Source organism: Falco cherrug, chromosome 5 (assembly GCF_023634085.1).
Source record: "Falco cherrug isolate bFalChe1 chromosome 5, bFalChe1.pri, whole genome shotgun sequence".
Taxonomy (NCBI): domain Eukaryota; kingdom Metazoa; phylum Chordata; class Aves; order Falconiformes; family Falconidae; genus Falco; species Falco cherrug.
The window spans coordinates 36,193,239-36,220,349 of NC_073701.1; the positions used below are offsets into that span (position 1 = coordinate 36,193,239).

Below are 27,111 nucleotides of genomic sequence, written 5' to 3' on the forward strand. Positions count from 1 at the left end.
GCCTCCGGCGGAGCCGCCGCCGCCCGCCGAGAACGCGCTTCCCCCGCGCCTGCAACCCGGCCTCGCCACCGCCGACCGGCGCCTCGCAACCGCGGAAGCGCCCGCCCCGCGCCGCCTGCTTCGGCGACACGCGCCGGCCTCCGCTAATCAGAGCGCAGCGGCGCGGGTGAGCGCCACCGGGGCTCGCCAATGAGCCGCGAGCACCTGGGGAAGCTAACGGGCCCGAGGCAGGGCGAGGGGGCGGGGCGGGGCGGGCGCCGCATGTCTGACGGGGCGGGCGGCCAATCGAAAGGCAGGGGTGATGTCATCGGCGGGGGGTGGGGACGGGGCGTCCCTTGAGAAGGTGGGGCGGGGAGGGGCGGCTCCTCGCCCTTAAAGGGACAGCGACGCCCTGATGGCCTTCGCGTGTGTTGCAGGACGGGTCTGTCGCGGGGCGGACTGGCGTGTAACTTTTATTGTGCTTATATTTTTATTATATTGTAAGGGAATGTTTTCTAAAATCTGCTGTGAGAACGGCGCCGTGAAGGCCTGGCTGGCGCTGGCGAGGGGACAGGGCCCCCTAGGCCCTGCGGTGGCACCATAGGGCTAGGCGAGGGCAGCCCCGGGGCAGGCCTGGCTGCCCCTTTCTCCCTGCACCCCCAGCCCGTGCCTTCCCAATGCCACCCACCACCAGTCCTTGGGGTGGGCCCGGGTCGGTGCCCTGCCGCGGAGGGGAGGCAGGTCCACAAGGGAAGAGGCTGGGTGCCATGTTGTGTCGCTGCCCGACCTGTGACTGAATTGGATGTTTCAGCTGCCCCTCCGCTGGCTGAACCCTCCGAATGGGTGATGTGCTTCTCCTGGAGAAGTGCGTTGTTTCTTGATTTAATACGAAGTCAGGAAAAGAAACCGCAAATGGGTGAAATGCCCATGATGAAAACTGTGGTTAGCTGGGGTGGGATTGTTGAGAAAATAGAGGAACGATGCCATTCCTAAAAGGCAGGATAGAGGATCATAATTACATTATTATAGTGTTGTTAGAAATAGTCAGCGCAGTTTTACCTGCAATGCTGTTCTCATCCCAGAAATAGTGCACTTTTACCTGCAATGCTATTCTCATCCCTGCTTATTGTATCTCAAAAGGACATTGCAGACATGAATCATGACAGAGTCTGTAACAACGCTCGGTGAAGGATTGTCTCACACTGGGAAGCTGAACAAATTGGGAACACCTTTCAAAATAAAGAAAAGGGGGCACAAGGAAAGTATGCAATAATAAATGGTACAAAGAAGGCATGACTGGCCCTTCTTTATTCTTTCATGTAATCAAAGAACTAGAAGACATGATACAACTGCAAAGCAATGTATGTGAAGTAGTTAGGAAAAAATGTTTGTGCCATGTACAATTAACCTATGAAATTCAGGGTAAGAAGCTTGATGATACCAGAATGTTAAGAAGAACCAAATACTTAGACAGTTACTGCCAGTCAGTTGCTATCTTGCCCTAGTTTCCAATCCTGACATTTACAGCTCTTTGCTTTTCACTCCCAGGGATCCAGTTCAGCTTTGGCTATGCACATAAATCTTGATGTAACATAATTCTTCTCCATGCTTTTTGACAGTTAGCCCTCCAGAGGTAGTTTGGCGAAAGAGTAAAGTCAAGAACATGAAACGTTCCCATGGATAATGGTAATTCTGAGAATTTTAGGTTTAATGACAAAATTGGGAATATTTACCTTCCTTTTCTCCCATGTTTTCTAAGAATAGCTCCTTAGGGATCTGGGAGAAATGCTCCAAGTGGATGAGAAAGCATGGATGTCTTTCTGGTTTATGTTGCTGATTTTAGCAACAATGCTGCGTGGCTTGTTCTGGAAATCATTTGCTTAAGAAACTTGTTAATAGAGCTGTTTAACAGAGTGGGGGGACAGATGATGTGTCCAAAAGTATACTACAACTGATGGTAAGGCTTGCAGCTATGCCTATATTTCCACTTCACAAGCCAGAGTCCTATTACCAGGCTGTATTTTCCTTCAAACAGATGAACATGTAAGAGACAGAAACTTTTCCCTTTGTTTCTATATGTAGGTTTCATTGGTTTCCTAAAGTCTCTACAGATTTACAAACTTACAAATTACTGATTGATTTTAGTATCTGCTACTGTGTTTTTCTGAAGTTCCAAAGGTATTTACAGGCCTTGATAAATATACGGTAGGGAAAACCAGAAAGAACAAACTCTGCTTGCAGAAACCTTCTGTCTTCACCAGTAATAATGAAAAGTGAAGAGCAAATATTACATGCAAGCTATATTTTTTTGTTTTAGTTTTGAGGGCCTGTTATTTTCAGTAGCTTTCAGTTTCCTTAAGACTTACAATGAGTGAACTAAATTCACGTTTTATTAACAGATACATAACAGAAGTCTGCAGTATTGGTAAAGGCGGCAGATCAAGTATGTTAAATGATGTCCATTTGATTTAATGTTAGGTTAAGGATTACACTGAACAAAGGTGACACCAGTGCGGTGTAACAGAGTAGAGCAGAATTCAGTCTAGTTAGAGTGAGACTAATTCTAAGTGCAGTTCTGAACTCAATTGCATAATTACAAAATGAAGCTACTTTTGGGTGCCTACCACAAACAACTTAGCTTGGAATCTTAATAATCATTGACTTAGCATTACATTCAGTTTTGCATTCAGATTTCCTCTTTAAGGAAAAGCAGCAAGAATGGGGGGAAAACACCAAAAGAGAACAAAGTTAAAAGGTGTCCCTAAAAGTGTTTCTAAAAATAAAGAAATTAAAATGGCTCAATACTAAGCTTAACCTTAAAGACTGGATGGCCTTCAGCCATCTAAAGATGACTCTGCTTAAAACTGTAAGTTATTAAAGAAACCTTAATGACCCAACAACTCAGAACATGCCTAATAATGTTTGTTGTTTGGCATTAGGTCTGATGGACAAACTTTCTCCTGATGGAGAAAGAACCTGGTTGGTACAGGTAACTATTCCAGTTCAATTTTTTTTGAAAGTAATGAATTCTACTGTCTTGGCTTCTGACTAGTTATACACGTCTTAGCAGCTCAGCAAGATTTCCAGTGGTTTGCACGGGCCACAGCAGCAGATGCTCATGTGCATGTGTGCGCACGAGTGAGAGTGTGCAGGGGCTTTCCAGGGCCCTGGGGAAACTCCTCCCAGAGGCACTTGGCCAGCCAGGGTTGATTGCTAGCCCTGGGCTCAGGAGGGACTGTAGGCTGGCTGCCCTGGCCAGGCTGCTGCAAGACACCGACCTAGACTAGCCAACTAAGGGAAGCCAACTCTGTGGCTCCTCTCCCACAGCAGCTCTGGCAAGCAGTTGCGCATAGGTGGTTTCTGCTGGGCCATAACTGCCTGCATCGAGGCTGGATGAGCTCTTCCACCAGACCAAGCACTGTCGGTCACTTACCAGCTCAGCTTCTGTGTATGGCCTCAAGCCAGAGCCTACACTTCCCTCTCAGGCTGCAGGGCAAAGGTTGATGAGGAGGGTGTGCCTGTCAGAGATGGGCAGGGAAAGCAATAGGAGGGTGCAGAAGTGGGTACTGAGTTCAAGCATGGGTATTTGAATACACAGGAGGAGTAGTGGACTGTAGATGCTGAAGACTGGGCTCCTAATGGAGAGCAGAGAGGTGTGAAGACACCCTTCTTCTGTACACGGTCCAGCTCTGAGCAGGCAGCTGCTGCAACCACCTGAGGCAGTACCACAGTCCTGCTATGTTAGGAGCCCCTGTGAGAGCTTAAAGGCAGTGGCTGAGTTTGGGGTTGTGTTGTAAAACTAGGAGGAGATGGTATGTTCTCAGCCTTGTTTAATCAAGTCCTGACAAGAGTAAGAGATGGCTGGAAGTGCCTGACATGACTCTCTGCCTTCACAGAGGCCAATCTCTTGCACTTTTTTAATTGAATCATGTTCTTTACATCATTTCATTCTTATTTTCCATGTCCTGTACATCAGTGGTTGGTTGCTGTCCTCTAATCTTCATGGTACAAATGCCTCTTGAGAAAGGAGCTGGGAGAGGACATAAACATCTTACAGAGGTAGTTCAGTGGCTATGTTCAAAGCATTAGAGACAACTGTTTTACCTGTCTTACTAAGGATTTTCCATTTTGAAATGTATCAACAGTTTCAGGTTGGTAAACAGCAACATATTTCTATTACTGTAAGCTTTGCTGGACAAGCAATCTGTCCTTTTCAAGGAAAGAGCATCTTGTGGGCTCAGCTGCTCAAGGAAGGAGTAACATACGGGAAAAGTAAAGCAAAAGCAACTGAAATCTTTTCAGAAGTGTGTCATTTTGGCAACCATCAAGCACAAGAATTTCCAATAAATTGTTTGGGGAAGTAGTAAGTGCATGTAAAAAGTGCATGGACTAGTATCAGAGTTCAGGCTTAATAATTACAGTGTCTTCTGTCAATAAATTATTAACTTATATTCTTCAATAAATTATTAACTTAAGGCTGTGGCTTCCAGGTTTTGATCCACATGGGTAGAAAAGTGTTCAACACAGTAAACAAGACAGTTTACAAACTCATCGGTTCAAAAGTGCAGTGCTAAAGATATGTTGTGGTTTATGTTGTGAGAAAAGTTGAAGTTTCGCTATGATCGTTTGGTCTGAAAGGACTGCAACAGACACCAACTCGTTTCTAGCGTTATTGTACTATTTTACTGCTTCCCATAGATGGAGCCAAATTCACATCATCCAGCTGCAATGAACGCAGCTTCCCCAAAATCAAAGAGCTATACAGCAGCACGGTTTGCCATGTGTCCCACAGCCCCATTTCCTGCCCATTCCCCTAGGCTGACTCCCTAATACTGTTTCACTGTCTCCCAAGTCCGTTCCCACAGTGCAGCAGCAGCAACAGTCATGACACGCAAAAGTGCTAATCCGACACTGACTTTCCCATACAGCTTGAGGGGAAATGTTTTTCAGATGTTACAAATCCTACCTTTCTAACCACACGTTATATCACAGCTTTCACTTTTGGTCTATTCTTCCACATATCGAATGGATAAGGCATTAGAAAGGTCTTAGGAATGTTTTGGAGGCTTCTGCCTTCCACTCCTGCACTGGTCTTGAGCAAAACTCTGATCTACCAGGTCTTGTGACTCTGGCCTTCCACTGCAAAATGTTTGGGATCTACGGGTCCAATGGAATGACCTGTAATAGAAAGTAGGAACTTTGGAGAACATGGAGGAGGACTCTACGGTCTCTGCCACCTGTGAAGTGATAGCTAAATTACAGCAATTTGATCAAAAACTGCGTAAGGAAGGTAGTCACAACTATCAGCCAAACAAAGATAAGAGCGTGACAGGGTAAGGAGTGAGCTTTTCCAGCCTTTGGGGCCAAGAAATCATAGTTACCCTCCTGACAGCAACTCAAAGTTCTTTGCTCACTTCAAGAGCCGAGGACGATGCCTTCACATCTGTGTTCAGAACAGTGCAAAGCCACTCATGTCCCAGTACGAGGCAAGAGTAAGTATTTCCACACCGCTTTTACCTACCTGGCAATAGGTTTCATTACATTGGACTTGAAAGTGTTGTGGAAACATCTGAGGCAACATACTGTATGGACAGAGTGCCCTTTTACTAGCCTTTTTTTTTTTTTAAGCAAGGCCACAAAGCAGATAGATAGTTTTCCAAAAGACCATTACATTTAAAGGGCTGGTCTTGTAATCTTGCTATTCAGTGTTCAGGCTGGATCAAGAAAGATAAATTGAAACATGGAGACTACGTGCCAGTAATATCCCAGTGATACAAATGTGCAACTAACTGGAGAAGATGTCTGCCTCCGGTTTTATATCCCAGTGGTTCTATGCCTGCAGTTGCATTTGCAGGAGTTGCTATACTTTATCCCTTTCACAGAGGCATGTGGAGTGCAGCAAGAGCTTGTGACAATCAAACAGTTGAAGAAGCTGGGAAGGGTTTTCTGGTGCCAGATCAGTCTTTTGGATGGAGCCTCCTCTTCCAGTGGCTTGCTGTGAAGAAGAAGTGCTGGATCCTGCTCTGGTTTAGCACATCCTCATCAGGACTGTATTATTTCCCAGCTGCCGTTCTGACTCCAAAGTCTGCTCTTAAAGGAGTTATGTTCTTCATCTTTCTTTCATCGCTAGAGAAGGTGCAGCTGGAGGATTTGGAAAGAGGAGATCTGATCCCCACACAACCCCAGGGGTCCCCAGAGAGGTGAGTAATCAGCATGGGGAGAGGAAATGTGTGACACATCTTTAATTTGTTTAGATGTTTCCTGTGAAGCAAGCGAGTACAAGAGGATCTTTGGATTTCTCTTTGCAAAGCCTGGGTCTGATTTCAGCTGCGATGTCATCCCAAAAGAGCTGACTCATCCAGCAGGGATGCAGCTCCAAGGAACACATGCAGAGGCTGGGAAAGTTCAGAGCTATTTTCAGAGCTCAAGGGAGTTGCACTGTGGGGTCCCACTTTCTGGAAGAGGTACTAGACAGAGAGTGTGCTGTCCAAGAGGCTCAGCAAAAACTGGCCACTGCCATGACCCCGCAGGCTTCAAAGCAAACAGACCACAAAGGCAGAAATTAACGGGGGAAAATAATCGCCATCCACTGGGAAAGTGTTTCTTTTGGTGTTTTGATCTTGCCAATCACCTTCCCATAGCTTAGCTGCATTAAATAGTCCTGGAGAAGGAATTTGGCAGTGCCCAGACAAAGATGGTCCACAGGAAAATTGCATGGCACAGTGGCAGAGCACGCTGATATTCAGCAGCCTGACTGCAGGCTCTGCTTCTGCCTCAGTTTACCTGGTCTGTTTACCTCAATCCAGCTACCGTGCCTGGTATTTCCATAACTCTCCCTAGTCTGAGTAGGACTTTTTAACATAACTTTCAGCCTTCCAGCCTTAATAACAAGATTTACAGTTGTGACAATAAACATTTTAAAATGTGATTGAAAATATATATTAAAAGCAGGGGAGGGGAAAGCTCTGGAAGGAATTTAGAGTATTCTGATTTATGTCTGAGAAAAGAGGGATTCAATGAAAGGAAAAAAAGAACGAGCGCTTAATGCTGTCTGGGGAACACAGCAGCAGCCTCTCTCAGACAGGCCTGATGTCCTTACAAAATAACCAACCTGGGAATGAGCAGCCCAGGAAAAAAAAAAAAAAAAAAAAAAAAAAAGAAGAGGCACGAACAAAGGAAGTAGGAATGAAAATCAAGCGGAGCTGCTTGCAACTTTCCCCAGCACCTGCTGCAGCACAACACTGAAACTGAGTGCATGAATTTGCTCCCAAAGAAAGACAGCCTTGTGTGGCAGAGCTGCCGGGCAGACACCAAGGGCTATTCCAGCTGCTGGCAACATAGCAAGAGCGATGGGCTCCTGGCCAGGGCTCCTCTGATGGAGCCCACGTAAATCAGAGGAGTGCCTGTGGGCAGTTTGTGAGCACTGGGGACTGCTCAGCATCTTGGATGCTGACATACCAAAACTCCTGCTCACAGGAGCCGTTTGTCAGAGTTAGATGTCTGGTTAAAGGGCCCGATGATAAAGCACCCTCTGCAGAGCTGATTTCTCCAGAAATGTGCACAATGCCAGTATGTAATGTCAGGAGGCAGCTTTGCCTGAAATATCCAGGGGATCTTGTTTCAAAAGATACTGGAGAAAGGAGGTAGGTTGGGATATGAAGGGCAGCTATGATTAAAGGGAGGGAGAGACTGCTATGCTGAAGCCCCCTGTGATTATTTCATTTACAGAGAGACACTCAGAAAAGGGAGCATAGTAGAAAAGCAGAAAATACTGAAGACTATAAAGGTGCTCTGTTGGGTGCTGGTTGCTTCTGTACTGAATGAGGACTCAGTGAACCTGAAGGTGAAGCATTTTTAAATGGGTAACTGGAGATATGTTTATTACAGAATAATGCTACCCTCTGCAGGAAATGTATTTACTATAGAACGATGTTATTTGTGAGAGTTTCACAGACCGTCACTGAGAACAAGAGTCAGCTTAAGTCTTGAATAGGATTAGAGGCAGGAAAAAAGAGGATAATAAGAGGCTGTTACTTTTATTCTCTCTTTCATGTTTGAGGAATAAGATCCCACTAGCTTCAGGGCATAGAGCAACCTCAGAAAGCCAAGACTAGAAATAACTTCTTGTGTGGGCAAATGAGCCTATTCTTCTCTTGAACTTTTCTGGGAGTAATCTTCTGCTGGTTTCTGTCATAGATAGGATAATAGCCTGCAGGGGTATTTTTCTGTTGGCATGTTTGTTACTGCTGGGGTTTGTTAGTAAAGGTATGAGCTGGAATTTCAAAGACTGCTTCTAGGCCACTTTCACTGGCAGAAAAACACAGTGTGGCAGATGTAGATAGAGGTATACTGACTGACATGCTTTTTCCACCACTTGATTCTATCCCAAACATAAGAAAAAATGAAATAAAAGCTGCATTTTGTGATTATGTTTATTTTTTTCACATCAACTCAGTCTTCAGAGCTTGTCTTGGGTTGATATTGTCCAACCTTGTATCTTGGGCATCATCTATCTCCTGGACATTGTCTGCATCTCTGTTGCAGTTTCTGCTGTAGTGAAGAAATCCAACTTTCTCTGCTGCCATTATGTTCTGGACATCTTCAATCTTTCCATAGCAGTTCATCTTTGGGTTCTGTCAGCATATGGGCAGTGGGGTCTGGCACATTGGGAGACCCATGTTCACTCCCGCTGCTATGGATGTCAGCAGTTCCCCAGGACCCCTGTTCTCACTGCTGTGTCCATAGACTGATGTTTAGCCACTGTTCACCAATCTTTTCCCTAAGATGTTGGAAGTCACCTCTTGCTGACTTGAACCTTTGCCCTCTGTGGGCATGTCCTCATCAGAATTACCCTGGCATCTTACGGATACTTAGGGTGTCACTTGCTGCCGTAGATACATGCACCCTCTGATCCTCATCTGCTCTTGCACCTGAAATATGTGCATCATCCTGGGCTGTGCACCGAGCTGGCTCATCCCCCTGTGCACTTGGTGGGTGATGAGAGCTGTCACTGGATCTCTGTCAGGTCAGTGACCCAACACTGGCTGGGACTGACTGCACTTTTGCCAGGAGGCAGATAGCAAGCCAAAGAATAAAAGTATTCGATCTAAAGGGGATATCAAGTATTACGTACAGGTGCCTGGAGTCCAGAAAGACTTCAAAAGGCTGTTTAATTTTCCCTGGTGAATCCATGCTTTAAAATGTTTAAACAAATCAGTTGTATAATGTGGTCAAATGACAACTATATATATGGAAGAGAACGGTGATAATGATTCACAAAACTTTGGAGGATAGAAATGTCAAGGAAGGAGGAGTGGTTACAGTGGTACTAGTGTGATAGCCAGGAGGACTCAAGTGAATTTGAGAAAAGGAAAATCTTGGCCGAGTACAAGGAACAAAAATATAAACTAAATAAAGCAACCTAAAATAAGTAACTGTACAAAGCCTAAGAAACCAAACAAAGACTTTCCTACATGTAGTTATTTTGAAAGAGGAAAAGTACCAGATACTACACTGAGTTCTCTGTGAGTTTCACTCTTGTTACGGGTTTTTATGTGGGAGCCACTCAAAAAATTATGGTGGTGGTGGCTGCCTAAAATGGAAAGAGCCAACAATAATCTCTGCTGGATTTGAATAATCCCTGAAAGGGAGAGGCTGAAACCCGTCAGAAGCAGTAAATTAAAACTGAACGGAAACCTGGCACATATAGTAAATGACACATATATTAAATGGCACGGTCTTTTGTTGGGCATTGCGCATAGAGGACAGACACATCATGATTTTCCATGTCTAAAATAAAAAGCCTATTAAAAGTAATTCTTCCAGTTATGGAGACAAATTTGACTAGAGTGATTTGTCTTCTTATTACAGAATGGATCCTCTTTTTCTCTCTTTTTTTTTTTTTTTTTGTTTCCTCCTTTCCCTGGTGAGCTTTAAGTGTAGAGAAAAAAAGGTGTCTGATCTGGGCAAGAGTCTGGCACATATGGGGGGTCTGAAACTGAGAAAAATATTGCTGCTTTTCACATTGACACTGCTCTGTCTTCACTGGAGTGTCTCCAGAGTTTAGAGGATGTGATAAAGTATGTTCAGTCCAAGTGGAGAAAATCTTAAAACTTCACACAAGAACAGAAATAGTCTTTAAATTTATGCACTGTATTAGCAAACCATAGCAGCAGCTAAACCAAATGTTCGAAGATGTGGAAATTTAACATCAGATTAAGGGTCAAAAACAGATCAAAGCTGAGTTTCCCAGGTGAACTTCTATTTTTCAGTGAAAGTTTTTTAAAATGAAGGCTAAAAATAGCTGTATATTGATGGCTGTGCTTTGGTGGGTGAGTGTGTAAAACAAGGCTGGACCAGCAGGACAGATGCTGGGAAGGAGAGCATCCTCTTCAGCTTTACGAAGCACTGACTCCTGTGCAAGCGGGAAGGCAATGAGCTGCTGCGCCATGTTCACAGTACACTAATGCTGGTATTTTCGGTACATACCAAACCCCAGATCAAATAACTCCACTGTTAGATCATGCTAAAGTGCTCTGCTGCTTATTTCTCTCTGTCACATACAAGTTACCAGGCTGCAGAGGCATCTGCGAAAGTGGTATATAGAAGTTTTAAACTGTATAAACTTTGGGTCTTAAACCAAACAAATGTGCAATCAATGAGCACTCCTTGCTCGGTGTTTATGCTGTGGTGAAGAAGGCCTGGGGTTCCTGCTGGAAAGCAGGATGACAATTTTAAAAGGGCACGGCACAGCACCAGGCAGCAAGTCCCTGCACCGGCCCACTGTGCCTGGCCCCATCAGGGCCAGACCATGCAGAGCCATCGCTCTGCTCCTTCCCGCTGCCCCGGTTTCTGTGCCCAAGGGATGCGGCTCAGCACTCTCCTCACTGCGGGGCTTTGGGGCTGGGGCCGCTAGTGGCTGCTGGCAGGGAGGAGGTGATGGGAACGCGCTGCCATCGCAGCACTCTCCTTTGCCCTCTGTGGTTTTGAGCTTTTGGGCCTTTTGTTCCAAGAGCAGTGCTCTCAGGATGTTTTCATTCACACCTCTTTGCAGATGTAACTGTCTGCCAAGTCACTTGCCTTTTTTTTTAATCTGGGAATATCCTCAGCGTGTTTTACGACACAGACATTTGAGTCCCAGGATCTACCAGCACGCATAAGTATCTGCAATCTTTCTTTGGACATAGGCCACAGGCTTGCTGCTTGCCACCCCATCCAAGACAGCAGAAACGGCTGCTCAAAGCAGTGCCTGGGCCTTGTTTGCAGGAGGGGGTCCCTGGCTGGCCCCAGCTCCCAGCCCCCAGCCCCATCCCAGCCCTCTCGGCCGGCGAGACGTGCTGTGCCAGCAGCGCTCTGCTCTGTCTCTGCTCAGCACAGCACCCCGGGGTGACAGCCCTGCTGATGCACCGAAGGCTCTGCACTGCTTCAGCCCATGCGGGGCGAGGGGATGAACTGCAGTGCCCCATCAGCTGGCAAAGCACAAGGGAGATCGATCGGTTTAAGTCCTCTCTCCTGCTTTGCCACTGAGCCCTGCACCGTCCTCTCCCACCCAAGCATCCTTCCCTCTTTTCAGATCCTGTTTATCATCCTCTGCTCCCCAAATTTCTACCACTAATTATTTTCCCACACCTCTTGATTTGTGTTTCAAACCCTCTATTCCTTCTACTAACACACCCCCAGCACCTACACCTGAATGCAAATACCAGGAGCCCTGAACGTGCCACAGACAGTCTCTCTCAACATCATCATCATTAGTAGTAGCAGAAATAGTATTAGTAGTAGTAATATAACACCATATAATAATTATATTAGTATATAAAACAGGTAAAATAATGCCAATAATGTAACTATCCTACAGCTGGAAGGAACAACTCCCAGGAAAGCCCTGCTCCATCCAAGGATGGCAATGCTTTGTGGATGTAGCCCTCACGTGCTGAGGGAGATGTAGGAACCAAGGCAGTGGTGCTGTGTGTTTTCATTGAAAGACTTACAGTCTCCACAGGGGTGGAGCAGAGGGTAGTAGACAGACTACCTTACATCTGAAGTCCCTGCTTCAGGGTGTATCTGTGTTAGAAAATCTTAATGAAAGAAGATGCGCTTTCCTATTTACAGTAACAAAACTTATTTCCCTTAGCCAGGTCTGGAGAAATGGCTGAGTTGTGTTAGCTGAAACTTTCCTGAGACAACACAGGCCACAGACAGACAGCATAGAAGCTTTCTGCCCATACCGCTTGTTAATGCTATCAGCAACTTTAAACAAGACTTGATAAGAAGGGTCAGGTAAACGCAGCTATTTGTATTCCTCCCTGTGCCTCTCATGATGATCTAGCCTTGTTCGTCTTGCTGGGTCAGCAGTTTATAGCTAGGTGAGACACTGGGGGAGCCACGGGTACCTTCAGAGAGCTGTAATATTTAGCTATCCTTTTTGTTTTGTGGCAAAGGCAGCAATGGAAGAGGACAAATGATATCCGGCAAGATGATTTGTGGTGTGGAGGGAGAACACCTTTGTCCTCTCTGAGCACCCACCTGTTTTAATGCTGCTAGTGATGAGTCTGTAACACTGATAAATCAGTGATGGGATTTGTGCTTGCCACTGAAAATGTGACTATGGAAGTAGCTGGACAAAGTCTAGGTTAGAATCAGCAGGAACAAGCATGGATGTGTTCTTTTCTTGCAGTTTGGACATCCGTATCCTGAGAAAATCAAGCACTGTCCAAAACAGGCAGTGTTCTTGTATTTGCCAGTCAGAGAGATATTTAATTAGTGATATCAAGAGGGAAAACACACATGTTAGCAAGGACAGGCTGTCTTGATCCATGTTTATTTGTGTTTTGGATTTCCTGTGAGCAGGGTCCGTGACCCAGTGGTGTAAGCTCCAGCACCTCGCTCTGCAGAGAGGCACCCCCAGCAGCAGAGCCACCTGATGGGGTGCTGGGGAAGGGCTTGGCAGCAGGGGTCCTCAGGGAAGAAAGATCCAGCTCTGTGGCTTTATTTTCTATAGCCTGTGCGGTAGATCTCTTGACAGAAGTCTGAGGCCACCATCTCCTGATTCAGGGTCCTCACTAGCAATGCTGATGCTCATGAAGCCGTTGCTTCCCCCCTATATCTCCCAACCATTCCTTCCTTCAGCTGCATCTCAGCACACTGCCACCTCTGCAGTGACAGCACGATGGGTTATAGAGCCAAACATTGAACCCCACCAGGGAATTGATCCAGGCTAAAAACCCAATACAGCAGGAGGAGAAGGGGGCTAGATCTCTTCAAATGGCTACAAAGAGCTACAAAAAGCTCCTCAGGAAAATGCAGCCCTTGGGGTTCAGATGGCCAGCCATGACCTGTTCTGCCGGGACGTGCGAGCAGGGGGCTCCCCTGGCCCTGCCTGCCTTTCCCCAGCAGAGCAGGTAGGCAGGAGGCACAGTACAGTCTGTGGCCATACTGGGGCTTCCAGACAACCTGCGGCAGCTCGGGGCTGGAAACCCAGACAAATGCCCACAGGCCATCTGGATGACAGTTTGAGGTGGGAAAAGCAAATGTGCCGAAGGAAACCCATCTGCGTGGTTGTCCTGCTTTGTTCTGCTGACCGAGTCTGTTCCTGTGTTCAAAGATAATCTTCACGTGGAAAAAAAGAAGGGGGGTGCCTTTCTGCCCCCACTTTTTTCACTGCTCAATGGTAAATAAAAGCGTTTGGGAAAGTGTCCTTCCTCACCTTCAAATTTTTCCACTGCATCAGAAATTCAGGTCATAGCAAGCCTGCGAAAGCTTCTGGTGATAAAAAAGGAGCAGTTGTGGGAGCCACCAACCGCAGCAACATTCAGGGGAATTCCGAGGGAGGGGAAATGGGTTTGTCAAGACCACCTGGAGCTCTGTGGGCTACTGAGGGGACTAATGAGCAACAGGCAGAAAAAAGTGGTGAAAGTTTCCAAGAGTAATAGTCATTGCACAGGGTTTCACTGGTAAATTCACTCTGCAAATACAAGAACTCCCAGAAGTGGATGGCACCCACGCTACACCCTTAATAAAACCTCTCTCTCAAATCACAGCAACAGACCCCAATCCTACTTGCAGTTCACCTTCCTCTTACACGGTTTTTGGGCTTCCCACCGTGGCCATAGCTGATGGCTACCCCTGCTTCAGAGCCTCCTGCAGCCCAAGCTCTGCTTACTCACTTGTGAAATAGGTCGTATGTGGTTGAGCTTTTGAAGTTCACTACTCACTTCATCCACAGCCCTGAAAGATCTGACCACATGTGGACACAGGCTGAACCCCAGGCAGATATTGCTGGCAAACAGCTGGTGATAGAGCTCAGTTAAAAAACAGGGGGCATAGTAAAATCATGAGTGTGAGCTTTCATGGTGAAAAGGAACAGTAAATTGAGCCTTAAGCACAATGTCTCTCTTACACTTAATTTAACGCTCATTCTGACAGCTCCTGGTGATGCAGAACTTTCATCTGCTGGCTACAGCCTCTCCCACAGCCATGACTCAGCTGGCCCTTGTCTACATGCCTTGTTTGAGTGGGAACCTCTCCAAGAGGCCCTAATAATGTTGTCCCCATGGCCCCAGCTGTTTCTGACTGCACAACTGATGCAGCACAACTGCATCAAGCAAAGCCCAGGAAGAGCTGGTCCCAGTCACTGGTTGTTTGGGAAGGGGAGAAGCACTGCTTCAAGTCTAAGCTCACTTGTGGCCAGGAAAACTCCTCCAGGCTGTTGTCTCTGCCCTTCCCATCCCGTGTTCCCTGTCCTTGTACTTGAGGACCTGCACATTTTATTACATTAGTACCACTTGAAGAATTGCATTTGCTAGTCTGTTTTTGTTGGATGGGGGCAGGAGAAAACAAAACGGTGAAGGCTTGATGGTGCTGCCATCCATCAGTCTGCAGGTAAGAAGTTTGTTTGATAATGGAAAATATTAGTATTTTCTTTGTAAACTGACTTTCCATCTGGTGTTACAGTCCCCTAGCCTCTCCCTCTTGACAGGAGAGTTCTGCCACTGAGAGAAGCCACCCTGCTGACCACCCTTGTGCCACCCATGGCAATATTGCTGTCTGATCCCATGGAGAAACAGTCTGAGTAGGTAGAATTTAGAAAAATATAACATAAAACTAAGCAGAGCTTTAAAATAACAAACAGAAAAGTTGTTGGTTTGTTGTTTGGTTTTTTTTGTCAGATCTGCTCCCTGCACTGGCTCATTAAAGACTTCAGTGAGGATTGTACCAGGGTGAGGGTGGCCCCGCTTACTCCCATCCTTGCATCGCCCCTGCCCTGGCCCTGCCTAGCTGCTGGCTGGGTAACACAAAGCGTTCAAGCAGGGGACACTAGATGTGAAATAAACCAGGTGAAATCTGGGAGGCAGGATGTTGTGAGCTCTTTAACCACATGAATGCTTGGAGCAGCTCAAAATGGGGAATGAACAACCAGGGAAAGGGGGCTGGTGCTGAGCTCAGCTCCCCAGGACGTGCCAAAGAAGTTTCCTGGGCTGTTTGGGACATTGCTTGTGTGCTGCAGGACAAACAGTGCTGCCTGCAGTCCCCTGAGAGCTTGTTTGCCCTTCTTCCTGAAACACTGTGAGTTAGTATTATAAAAAACACAGCTTCTCTCCAGCCCCTTGCCTCTGTGGGCTGAAGCTGTTCATTGCAGCCTGACGTTTTTCCAGAGGGAGAAACAAATGTGATTGCAATGGCTTGGATGCTGTGCCCTGCCTCCTCTAGCCATCAGTGTCCCCTCATACAGCTGAAAAACTGCCAGCAAGGAGAGCTCCCGCGGATGGTGTGGCTTCTTCATGGCATTGCCCGCACCAGCCCTTGGTGTGCACTGCAACATACACAGCCAGGATGTGTAAAAGCCAACGGGGCTAAGGCCCCTCGGAAAGGAGCAGACTTCAGTTTGGTTGCCTGTAAAGTCAGCAAACACCCCTGCTGGCTGAGGCTCCGGCCACAGCAGCCGGCACCTTCCCCGGAGCCAGCAAGAGGCTGGAGGGTCCCTGAGGTGCCAGCCCTGCACCACAGAGTGGACCAGGCAAAGCTCGTGGTCTGCTGGGGAGATAAGGAGCCTTTACTGGAAAAACTGAGATGCACAGAGGCTCAGAGGGAGAACGAGAAGCTGGAGGGCTGGTGGGAAGTGATGTTCATAGGGCTGTCTGGCTGCCAGCCATGGCTGCAGCTACACAAAATGTTCCAGGCATAAGAGGTCAAAAAAAACTGCCAAAAGACAGGGAGCCTAAGAGTAGATGGCCACTGACCATGCAAAGTCCTGTCTGAAGCACATAGAAAGGTGAATTCAGGAGTGGAGGGAACTGAGGTGATGCTCTGCAGCTGCCCTGTGCCACTCACTCCCCACCTTCGTCCCAAGCAGGCGCCCAGAGACAGTTTTGGTCCCGACTCAGCTGCTTTGCTCCAAACAGGAAACTAAGAAATGTGTTTATTTCTTCCTCAAGATGAAAATAAATGAAATAACAGTGCAAAAGCCTTCACTTGGGATTACAGGAATGAAAGATAGGCAACGGGAAACACTATTTCCAGTGCTGGGAAATGCAGTTGTTACGTCAACCAGCTGCCATCGGTGGTCCTGAATGGTGTGATAATTGGGATCAGGCTTGGTGAGAAGCCGGCTGGCCTACACCAGCCAAATACTTATGGGAAGAGACAAGAGCTTGAGGAAAAGCTCATCTGCACCCAAACGTGGGTGGCTTTGGAGAACATCAGTTACCAGCTTCCCCAGCATGCTGTGGGGCAGATGCACCAGGGCCAGGAGGTGGCCAGGCACCACCAGCACCTCAAACACACCCACACAGTTTGCCCATGGGGGCAGCAAGAGGTTTCAAGGGAATAGTCTTCATGGTGACCTCCTCTTTTCCCACACTGCAAAGTCAACTTCCCGCGCAGCTCAGCCTGAGATACAATCAGGCAGCAAAAAAAGGAAGCAAATGAGCTGAAATAGGTGAGTGTCCCAAAAGCCCTGGATGTGTGCTTGTACCCACCGGGAGTTTCCCTTCACCTAACACAGATGAAGAAAAGCCACCAAGAAATCACGTGGGCCCCTTCAACAGCATCTGTACAAGCTGCATGCCTGCTGGAGCCACTACCTCATTGACCTCTGCCAGTGACCAAGGGCTGGAAACCCCAGTGGGCAGCTTTGCTCAAAAATAAGCATCGTAAACACGTTGGCTGTGACATCTTTGTAGCCCAGAGAATATACAGGTGGGGACTCCCCTGCCACAGTGCCAGCAGCTCTGCAGGATAACATGCTGATTTCTGTATCCTACAGAAGCTGGGGTGCTGATTCCCCTCTGAAGAAGCCAAAATTGCAATTTCTGTTGCAAAAGTAACCTTAAATAGTAACACCCTTGCCTTGTACACTGTCCTAGGGGAGACCTTACATGCTTATTTTGAAAGAGCAGTGTTTTCAGACAGGTCAAAAACCACCTTTCCCTTCAGTTTTAAATAGATTTCCTTAATAAAATAATGAGTTTGTCCCTATTTGGGGGGCTAGATGGATCATCTGATTGCTCATGCATTGGACGTGAAGGAGTCTTCAGTGCATTGAAAGCGAATACATCAAGCAGAGTGGCTCGAGAGCAGAAACAGCAACTTAGCCCCTTTCTAACAGCTGGTGACAGTACCCAATGCCATGGTCATGGTGTGCTTTTAAAATACAGAGGACAATTACTGTGTCCTTCTGCCCATATAAAATACAGAGGACTATAGTTGTGCCCTTCTGCCCACATCTACGTTTGTGAGCCTTGCTACCCAGCCCTTCCCAGGAGGAGGCGGGCGGGGGGAGGCAAAGCCCACAGCAATTGATTTACTTGGCTTCACTAGCGTGTATTTTTATCCTCTGCTGTACAGCCTGCGTTTTGTTTTCATATTGCTGTAAAAATCAATGCAAATTAATTATGTTTAAAAGGGGCAGGAATATTGCTCTCAGTTGTACTAGGTCTTGGCCCTCCCCACAAACTCTAATTTCCACAGATTAAGTTGTAATGTAATTACCAGCCAAAGGACATTTTAAGCAAGAGTATTTATGCAAAGAACAGGGTAATTCTGTGCAAAATAAGCTTCATGATTTAAACTAAAGAGGTGATTTAAACTAAAGTATTCAACTTCATCGGTGATGTCACAGCTGAAATTACCAATAAATAAAATAAAAAAGCCTGACAAACTTGTTCTGCTCTTGTCAGAGCTGCCCTGAGGAGCTTTTGCCATCCTGTGGCCACCGCCGAGGGAGAGAAACTGCTTTTGGCCAGCAGCTCCCCTTCAGCTGCTGCTGCCAGAGGATCTGGGTCCTGGCCAAGGGGCAGGCAGGGATGCCGATGAGCAGCAGCTCAGCTCCCAGAGTGCCTAGGCCACCCCAGCCCTGCATTTGAGCAGGCAGGATTTTGTCCCCATGCCTCCAGGTTTTGCACCAGTTGCCTCTGTGATGGTTGCACCAGCAGCTCCCAACCTGTTTGCGTCAGTGCCCCTTTTCTACAGTCTCAGGAATGGAGGTGCAAAACCTCATCCCACTCACATGGGTGTCCCCACATATCCCCTGTCCCCTCCCAGTGTCTAGGGAATGACAAACAGGGCAATGTGCACAGCTCCCTCATAAGCTGTGGACAGGAGGGAGAAGGGAGGAAGCTTGTGGGACACAGCTTCAGCACCCACCGTGGTGCCCCCAGGATGCACTGGGTACAGGATTGTCAGAAGGAGAGAAAAATCAGGGTTTTTGAAAAACTCTCAACCATCCATGGAGAAATCTAGGTGGCAGTACTCCCTTCCCCTAGGGTCCCCCAAAGCGGGAATGGATCCCAACACAGGGGCAGGCACAACCAGCACTGCCAAGGCAGGGGGCAAGGACAGGAGTCCCTTCAGCCACAGCAAAACCCCTGCATCTAAGCCATGGCTCAGTCCCGACCTCCACATCGCCACCAGCACGGGGCTGGGACTGTGGCCAGAACCTGTGCGTGGCTCCTCGTTCCCAACCCCCTGGCACATCTCCTACTGACTGCATTGGCCTTTGCTGAAGCACCCACAGGTCCCAGCAGCCACTGTGGGTCCAGGAGATGACAGAGGCTGTGAGCTGTTGCCAAAAAGATGGGTTTCCTGTTGCTGGTGAGAAGTGCTGGGCAAGCTGATCAAAGAAGAGGAAAAAGGGGAAAACCAGCAGGAGAGAAGACCAGCGTGCTTCCCTGCCAGCACCGGCAGGTCCTGCTAAAACCGCAGCCTGAGCCCCTGTCAAGAAGAGCTGAATTGGCACAAAATTAACTGACAGAAAGAAAATGAGAGAGGGAGTGGGAAAACAGGGGGGGATGAACAGAAAAAGCTGGAGAACAGCAATCCCTGTCACCGGTCCCCACAGCACCTCCTCCAAAGGGCTTTGTAGGCTCTCGCTCTCACCCCCCCTCACGTGTGTACTCACAACGAGAAGTGGCATGCTATACAAAAACATGACTTAGTTCCTTTCTTTCCTGTCACTAACTCTTGGCACAGTGACTCCCTCGCTGGCAGCTTTTGTGCACACAGGGCGTCTGACACCTGCTGAAACAGAGCCAGCATCTTCTCTGAGCCTGTCCCTCTCGCTGGTTGCAGGGCTGCTGGCATGCTGGAGGGATGAAGCCACCCATTGCTTGAAGGACAAGCATTTTGGCACAAAGCAGAATTAGTGGGAGGGTGGGCTGGGATGAGGCAGGAGGAAGCAAAGCTGTATGGGTGTGAAATGCCAGGGACACCAAATGATGGCTAAGAAGGGTGCAGAAGGGCTTTTGTTGTTAAGAACAGCTAAAAGAGAGCGGGGTGCCTGTCCCTTAACTTCAGAGCCCGGAAGAAGGAGCCCATCTGTTTACACCCGTAACCCATCTGCGCTTGCCAAGGCCACTGGTGGACATGCACATCCACAGTGTCAGATTCCAGACTTCAAAATAACTGGTGCCCCTCAGGTCGGCTGTCACCTCCGGAAGGGCCAGCAAACTCGCTCAGGGCACCGAGGGAGCAGCCAGCCAGCAAGAAACACCACAGGCGAGGGGCTGGAGGCTGTTGAGCACAGAGGAGTGAGGAATTGGTGGCAACTGAGCAGGCACAAGGTGGGTGGAAAGTCAGATAGGAGCAAGGTCAGGAAGGGAAGGATGCTCACGCAGGATCCTTCCTCATCATAGCTTCCTAACGGCTCCTGGGATCCACCTACACCTGCTCCTCCACAAACATCAGCGGAGTTGTGTAGGCATGGCCCAGGGGTTGCACCGTGGTCTGGCACTGGGTCCTGGCTGCCCAGCACCATGCAGTCAAGATGTCGTGGAAGGCAGCAGTGAGGATCCTCAGGCAGACAGTGCCCCCACACCCACACAGCAGGGGCTGTGTTTCAGACAGGTTTGCCTTGGCACAAGCACACAGGGATGTTACATTCCCAGACATCCCCAGACATGGGAGGTCAGACAAGCTGGCTTTGACCTGTGAAGTGTTATGTGGCTTCAGGCCCATTCTCTTTTGGTTTTGCTATGTCACATTGCTGCAGTTCTCAAGCACAGCAGAGCCAGCAATGCTGGGGATTCCTCCAAGCACGAAGGGACAGCTGCCTTGATAGACTTCATGAGAAACTGCCTTAGGCAGAAACCTCAGAGCCCCTATTAGTCCCAAATGACTCCAATGTACCGCTTTTTGGGGACAATTGCAAAGCTGCTCTAGGAGGCAGGGATGCTAATGGACCAGGTGCAGGGGAAGGAAAAGTGCAGAGGACTTCTGCTAAAGGGTTTATTGTTTTGCCAGTTGCATTTTACCAGCAGATACTTAGGTGGGCATCTGGGCACGTGACAGGCACAACAATTACTCACCACCCACTGACCAATGCCCAGCCAGCCCCCAGGCAGTGATCTGCAGCCCCCAGGCAACTTACTCCAGTTTATATAGTCAGCACGACATTCTGTGGTATGGATACTACTTTGGCTGTGGTATTGGGTCAGCTGTCCTGGCTGTGTCCCCTCCCCATTTCTTGTGGCCCTCCAGCCTTCTCGCTGGCAGGCCCTGAAAAACTGAAAAGTCCTTGACTTCATGTAAATATTACTTAGCAGCAACTAAACCCACCAGTCTGTTATCAACATTATCCTCATACTAAACCCAAAACACAGCACTGCACCAGCTACCGAGAAGAAAATTAACTCTATCCCAGCCAAAACCAAGACACCCTTGAGCTGTGCATGGTGCAAAGGGAGCGAGTGACAATGATGCTGGGGTGAGAGGCAGGAGCTGGCAGCTGACGGCAGTAACGTGCAGGCTGAGGAACGAGCAGGGGGCAGGAATGGCAGCAGGTTTGCACACGAAGTAGCTGCCTGCTCAGCTTCAAGGCGACCAGCAGCACAGCGCACCTCTTCCACCCAGCCTGTTTCTGCCAGGAGGTTCCCACCTGCAGCACAGCTGGGAAAAAATGCAAAGCTGCAGGTACTGCCCAGCACCATCCCTACCTGTGTGGGAGGGGGTGTCACTGCTGATTTTTTGTGGTGGCATTAGAGGCCAGTCTCCAGAAAGGCTGCTTCAGTTGCCTTTCACTTATTTTATTTCTCCTGCATGTTTGAATGTTTCCAGGGAGAAGATTTGGGTTTTTTTCTTTTTCATTTTGGGGCTGTTTGGTCTTCCTTTTTTACACTTGGGTAAAGAAATTATGGGCTGTGAAAAGAAAGGGCCTAAAAAAAGGCAGATGTATCACCTCCTTCAGGCAGCAGGAGACTCCCTGGCTCACCCTGCCATGGGGCCACCAGCCCCTCATGGACACGGCTGCCTGCAAAAGCTGACAGGAATGAAAGAATAACATGGCTTTAGCCAAACAACACACGTGGGCTTACCTGTTCCTGCAATTATGTGGTCAGAAAATTAATTTTGATAAACTGCTCTTTAATACCTTCCCATACAGGCAAAACCTGGCAGGATTTCTTTCTGCTGTCACTGAGGAATCTCAAAGGGGATACCGAGAGGCCCTGAATGCACTTTATGAAACCACCATAAGGTGCAGGGACCTTCACATAAGGGAGAATTAGATTCCTTGCCCTTGCTGGCTGAAAACATCACGGACTGCTCTGTCCAGATGAGCTTCAGTTCATGGGGGTGTAACAACAGCTTCTCCCACTCCACCTGTGCCACCTCCATCCACCCCACACTGCCAGGCTGGCATCTGCCTCGGGCTTCAATCTGCTTTAACCACCAATCTACCCAGGAATTAAACGTATGAATATTTGGAGGAGTGGTCTAGGTTGTGAAGGGAGGTGGAAGCTGTATGTGACTTTCCAGGGAGATGGTAAGAGTACCTACCCAGCATGGATTTTGTATCAGTGATCTATACATGCTATTTAATACAAGATGGGTCGGTGCTGCCTGATTTCAATCCAGAGACCTGCCAGAGAATTGAGCCAGAACAAGAGGTACTTGCTTTGAAAAAATCAACCCCGATCCCAGGACTTTTCTCAATCAGCATTACAAATTGGAGCCATCCAGTATTTTTCAGTGAACAGCCCAAATTTCGCAAGGCAAGCTCTCACTCCAGACATAAGCCCCAAGTTCTTTTGTGTGTTCCAGAAGCCGCCACAGATCTATGCTCCTTTTGTTTTCTGAGGCACATAAGAAATTTTAGAAGTTGACCCATTGAACCTCATGGCTGAGCGTGTTCAGATGTTTTGGCTGTAGCCACCTGTGGAGTCAGGCTTGCCCAACCGCGATGGAAGGAGGCAGGATGGCCATCCCCCATTCACGGCAGGGAGCTACTGAACCCCCATCCACAAGCAAACGGCTCCACCCTACAACACACTCCCCAGGTCACCTGCCCTGGCTTAGTAACAAGCCTGGGAGGAGGGAAAATGGGTTCAGTAAATCACACGTGAAACATCAGTAGCCAGTGCAGGGAAGGGGGAAGATGAAAACTGTTCATCAGCTGCTTGTGTGAGCACGCAGAAGCCAGCCTGAACTTCTTCACTAGCTGCACACAGAGGAGTCTTTTGTTTCCTATCCTGGGCCATATGCTCTCACCTTGGGCAAAGCAGCAGGGGACACTGCTGCAGGGCACTCCCAGCCAGAGTCACCCCCTGACCCACCCTGCTTGGCTTATGGAAGATCCCATCTGCGACGCTGTGACTCCCTTGAGTACAGTGTAGTCCAGATAAGGACAACCACAAGAAAAACACGTAAGTATTTTTAGCTCACATCCTATTTTTTTTTTCTGGGTCCACTATGAAAAAGGAGAAGGGGAAAGATTACTCATTCTCTGTAAAGTTACTAATTCTCTCCTGAGGAGAATTAGTTCAGCCAGTTGACTCCCCCTCACCCCAACCTCATATTCTAAGACTGAAAAGCAGAGAGAAAAATTATGCCCTTATTTTGCACAAATAACTCCAACCATTGAGAAGGAAAATTTTTCCATTATGTGTATTTTCTCTCCTTTTCTGCCTAGTACCACTCCTAGTGAAGTGACACATGGGAAGCTAAAACAGGAACTTCGCATTTGCTTTCCATTGAAAAGTGTTTAAAGCTTAAGGTTTCCACCTATTACCATGGCAAAAAAAAAAAAAAAAGGGGATCGTAGATCGTACAGTGACAGTAGGAAAAGGAAAGGAGGCCCTTTCTTCCTTTTCTGTTCACATCTTTTTAAATAATCAACATTAGAGAGCAGAACTATAAAATAAAGACTTTGATAAAGACTGTCCTCATTCCTGCCAGATCTTTTCTCAATAAAAGAGCTAGTAAGAAGATCTCCGACGTCTTCTGCTTAACCAGCATGCCAAACTCACCTTTCCAGGGACTCTTCTACTGAAAACAAACATAACTGAGTTCAAACTGTACTTGCATTTTTTGCTTATATTCCATAGTAGTGATCACTGCAACAACACACAGAAATACAAACTCACCATAAGATGCAACATCACACAAGGGACAATCAGTAGGAGACCAGGAGGAAGGCAGCTTTCACAGTCCTTGCAGATTTTGGCTTCTCTTACCAGACTCCTTGGCAAGACAGGGCAGGAATAAATCATTACTAGTTGTAATGGTGCTGGTACAGCATAGACTCCTGTCCAGATGTAGCCAATTGCATCAAACAACTCAGCCTGGCTTATCAAAGCAGCCATCACAGGGGTAATTCCTGGGCTTATAACATCTCTGGCCAGAGTTGTTGAGGTTCAGGAGGTCTCCTAAAGGTCCCACATCAGCTGAGAGGGCTGAGCACACTCCCCCAGCCACAAGTTGCATCATCACCCAGAGAAGACCGACATTGAACTGCCATCCCAGGTTATTCAGAACCTCTCCTGGTGATGATGCTGGGCTTTTCTAAGCACCTCCACCTGTGGTTAGAAAAAACAGGAGACATGCTGGGTTCACATCTCCCACTACATGCTCAGTGGACTAGGGGACTTCTGCAGCTGTGTCTAGATTGGAGCAATTCCTGCTTCATCTTATCAGGAAGTACCACCAGGGCAGAGGGGGCAATGAAAGTACACCTGCTTTGTAGGCTGTCAGTAATGGACTTTATTTGCTGTAACCTGCCCTGAACTTGATTTGGCCATGTCTCTGCAAGCTGATGGCATTGTGTCAGCAGTGATTGCTCCAAAAGCCTTCACTGAACTGGCTTACTCTTCAAGCTTAAAAGCAGGTCACATTCACATAGCGTTTGCATTGACCCCAAAGCACTGAACAAGGAAATTATTTTTATAAAGGCCTCTCCTCTCAGGAAGTGTGGTCAGATGTTATCCCCATTTCACTGATAGTGAGACAGACAAAAGGACCATATTTTGCTGTAAAATCAAGTGCATGTTCCCTTTTCTATACAGCTTGAGACACCTGGGAAAGGTTTATGACAGGATCTGAACCAAACTAAGGCAGCTGGAGGGTTGCAGAGCTCATGCTGTTGGGCTTGGTAGCCCTCAAACCTTCTTGAGGAGCCATTCAGGGTCTCTTCACATAAACCAAACCACACCGTATGCCCTGTGCTCCACTATGTACCACAGGGTAGAGCCAGCTGGATGCTGGGCAAGTGTGCACCACTAACCACGTGGCCCAGCTTGCAGGCGCTCGTCGTCTAATGAGACCCATCATCCTCACACCACAGGTCCCAGCTTTACTCCTGGTTATATAGTGGCCAAGGGGCCCAGGGACCCCTCAGCAAAGAGGGCTGCAGGAAACAGCAGAGCGCAGTTCTTCCAGCCTGTGCCTGAGAGATGCCTGGGAAGGAGAGCAGGCCAGGAGGAAGCCCCGGGCAGGAGAAGTTGCTATTGTGGGCCGCAGCCAGCCCTTTGGACACTTCCAGTGCCTCTGCTCTTAAGGGCAGCTGGCTGAGCAGGGCCTGGGGAGGCTCTGCCATGGCATTGCTGCTGCCAAGCCCCTCCCAAGGGCAATCGGATGGTTTTGTGTGGCATTGGAACGCCTAGCTTCATGCCCAGGCATCGTATCACACATCAGATTAGCCACCCACGCAGCTAGGAAGGGACAGTCAAGATTCATTAATGCAATTTTAACATTAATTACATTTGTAGAGCAGTGCTGCGAGAAGCCTTTTGACAAGCGTGTCCTTCCGTGGCTGATGTGCCCCAGCAGGGTGAGGCTACCTCGTTTTTCCCTGTCCTCTGCCTACCAGAACTGCACGTCTCTCCAACAGAAAATGACAGAGCATTAAGATCTGTCAGGACAGGATAAATGAGTTTAAGGTCATTGTGCTCTCCAGTTAACAGATGACTTTGACTTTTCCTCCCCCCTTCTTCCAGTGTATACAATACTAGGTAACTGCCCTGTGGCAACTCACCTAAATCCCTCTAGCTTCTGGAAAGCAACTGGAGAGGTAAATGCCTGGGACAGTTCTTGCTGCAAAGAGTCAAGTTTCTTAACACAATGCTTTGAAGTCTTTATTTGTTGCCTTGGATGAAGGAAGTCCATGACTAAAACCACCCTAAAAACTGCACAGGCCTTTACAACTGACAAAAGCATATTTCCACAGTGATCAGGCCACGCTCTTTCACTCACCTCTGATTTTCCAATGCAACTAGAAAGCTAACTCCTCGGGGCAGGGGGTGGGAAGAGCCTGTGTAGGCAGGATGAAAGCTGTGGTGAAGTGGTAGATGGGCGGAGGAAGGACAGCTCAGGCTCAGTTCAACGGGAGGGATTCAGCTGTACAAACCAGGAAGCAGAGGCCGAAATCATAACTGTTGGTGGCACTGGGAGATTATTTGGTGATATCATTAAGCCAAGTTCTAGTAAGAAACCTGCCTAAAATACAACCATATGTATCAACAACATCTATTCTTGCCAGTCCAAGTAATTCACTCTGCCTTGCAAAAGCATGCCAAATCTGTGAAATAAAGATCACACTGAAATGGCCTAGCAGGTTTTGGTGCTGGTGGTGGCAGCAATATAAAAATACTATCCCACCACATCCCTGGGGTGTCCTGAATTCAGACATAATCTTTTGCCTCAATCACTTTACAAATACTTCCTTCTTGCAACTTAATTTTCCATTCCATGTAACTCCATGGATTTCACTTTCACCTCTGAAATGTCTGACACTGAAACAAACCACTTGGTTATTTTCTTTCCTCCCACCAAACTGCCCCTTCACTTGATTCAACATATATTTACCTGACTAGAGCATTTTTTCCCCAGCAGCATTCAACACAACAGGGAGCACTTTCAAGTCATTAACATTCTGACACAGCATCGAACAAAAATTTTGCCCATATTAAAACAAAGGCCTCAAGTTCATCCAGGGTTTTAATCCACTATAATGCTATCATGACACCAAAGAAAAAAATTAACCCCATCAATTATGTATGAGCAGTATACAATGCAGACAGCATAGTCTGAAAGCATCTCCCCCAGCAAGAGGATGCAGCTTTTCTACACACAACAGCATTGACCCTATCCTCATTTCCAGTCCCAGTGTGCCTTTCCTCCAGGCTAAGGTTCAAAATATTCAGATTGTAATTTGATTTCTGTTGGATCATGTATAAGTCCCTCTGCTTCAGCTCCTACCCTGCCCGGTCCCTGGCCACAAAGGTGAGCAGGGCTCGGCTGCCACCTGCCAGTGCCCAGCCTCTTTCCTCTGCCAGGCACACACCGAAATACACTAAAAATACAGAAAAAACACAATACACCAAACACAAATAATATAGGCACTGCCCTCTGGCTCCTCAGACGGAG

At 47.7% G+C, this 27,111-nt stretch overlaps 1 long non-coding RNA gene across 1 annotated transcript in view; it reads right to left on the reverse strand.

Annotated features, from left to right (window-relative positions):
* Positions 1-390: 390 nt before the first annotated feature.
* Positions 391-27,111, reverse strand: part of LOC129736270 (uncharacterized) — a 29,045-nt gene continuing 2,324 nt past the window's right edge. Inside the window, exons 2-4 of the long non-coding RNA XR_008732624.1 lie at positions 25,939-26,082; positions 23,835-23,931; positions 391-968 (exon numbers count right to left, since the gene is read on the reverse strand). This is a non-coding gene — a long non-coding RNA (uncharacterized LOC129736270). The remainder of the gene's footprint in view (positions 969-23,834; positions 23,932-25,938; positions 26,083-27,111) is intronic.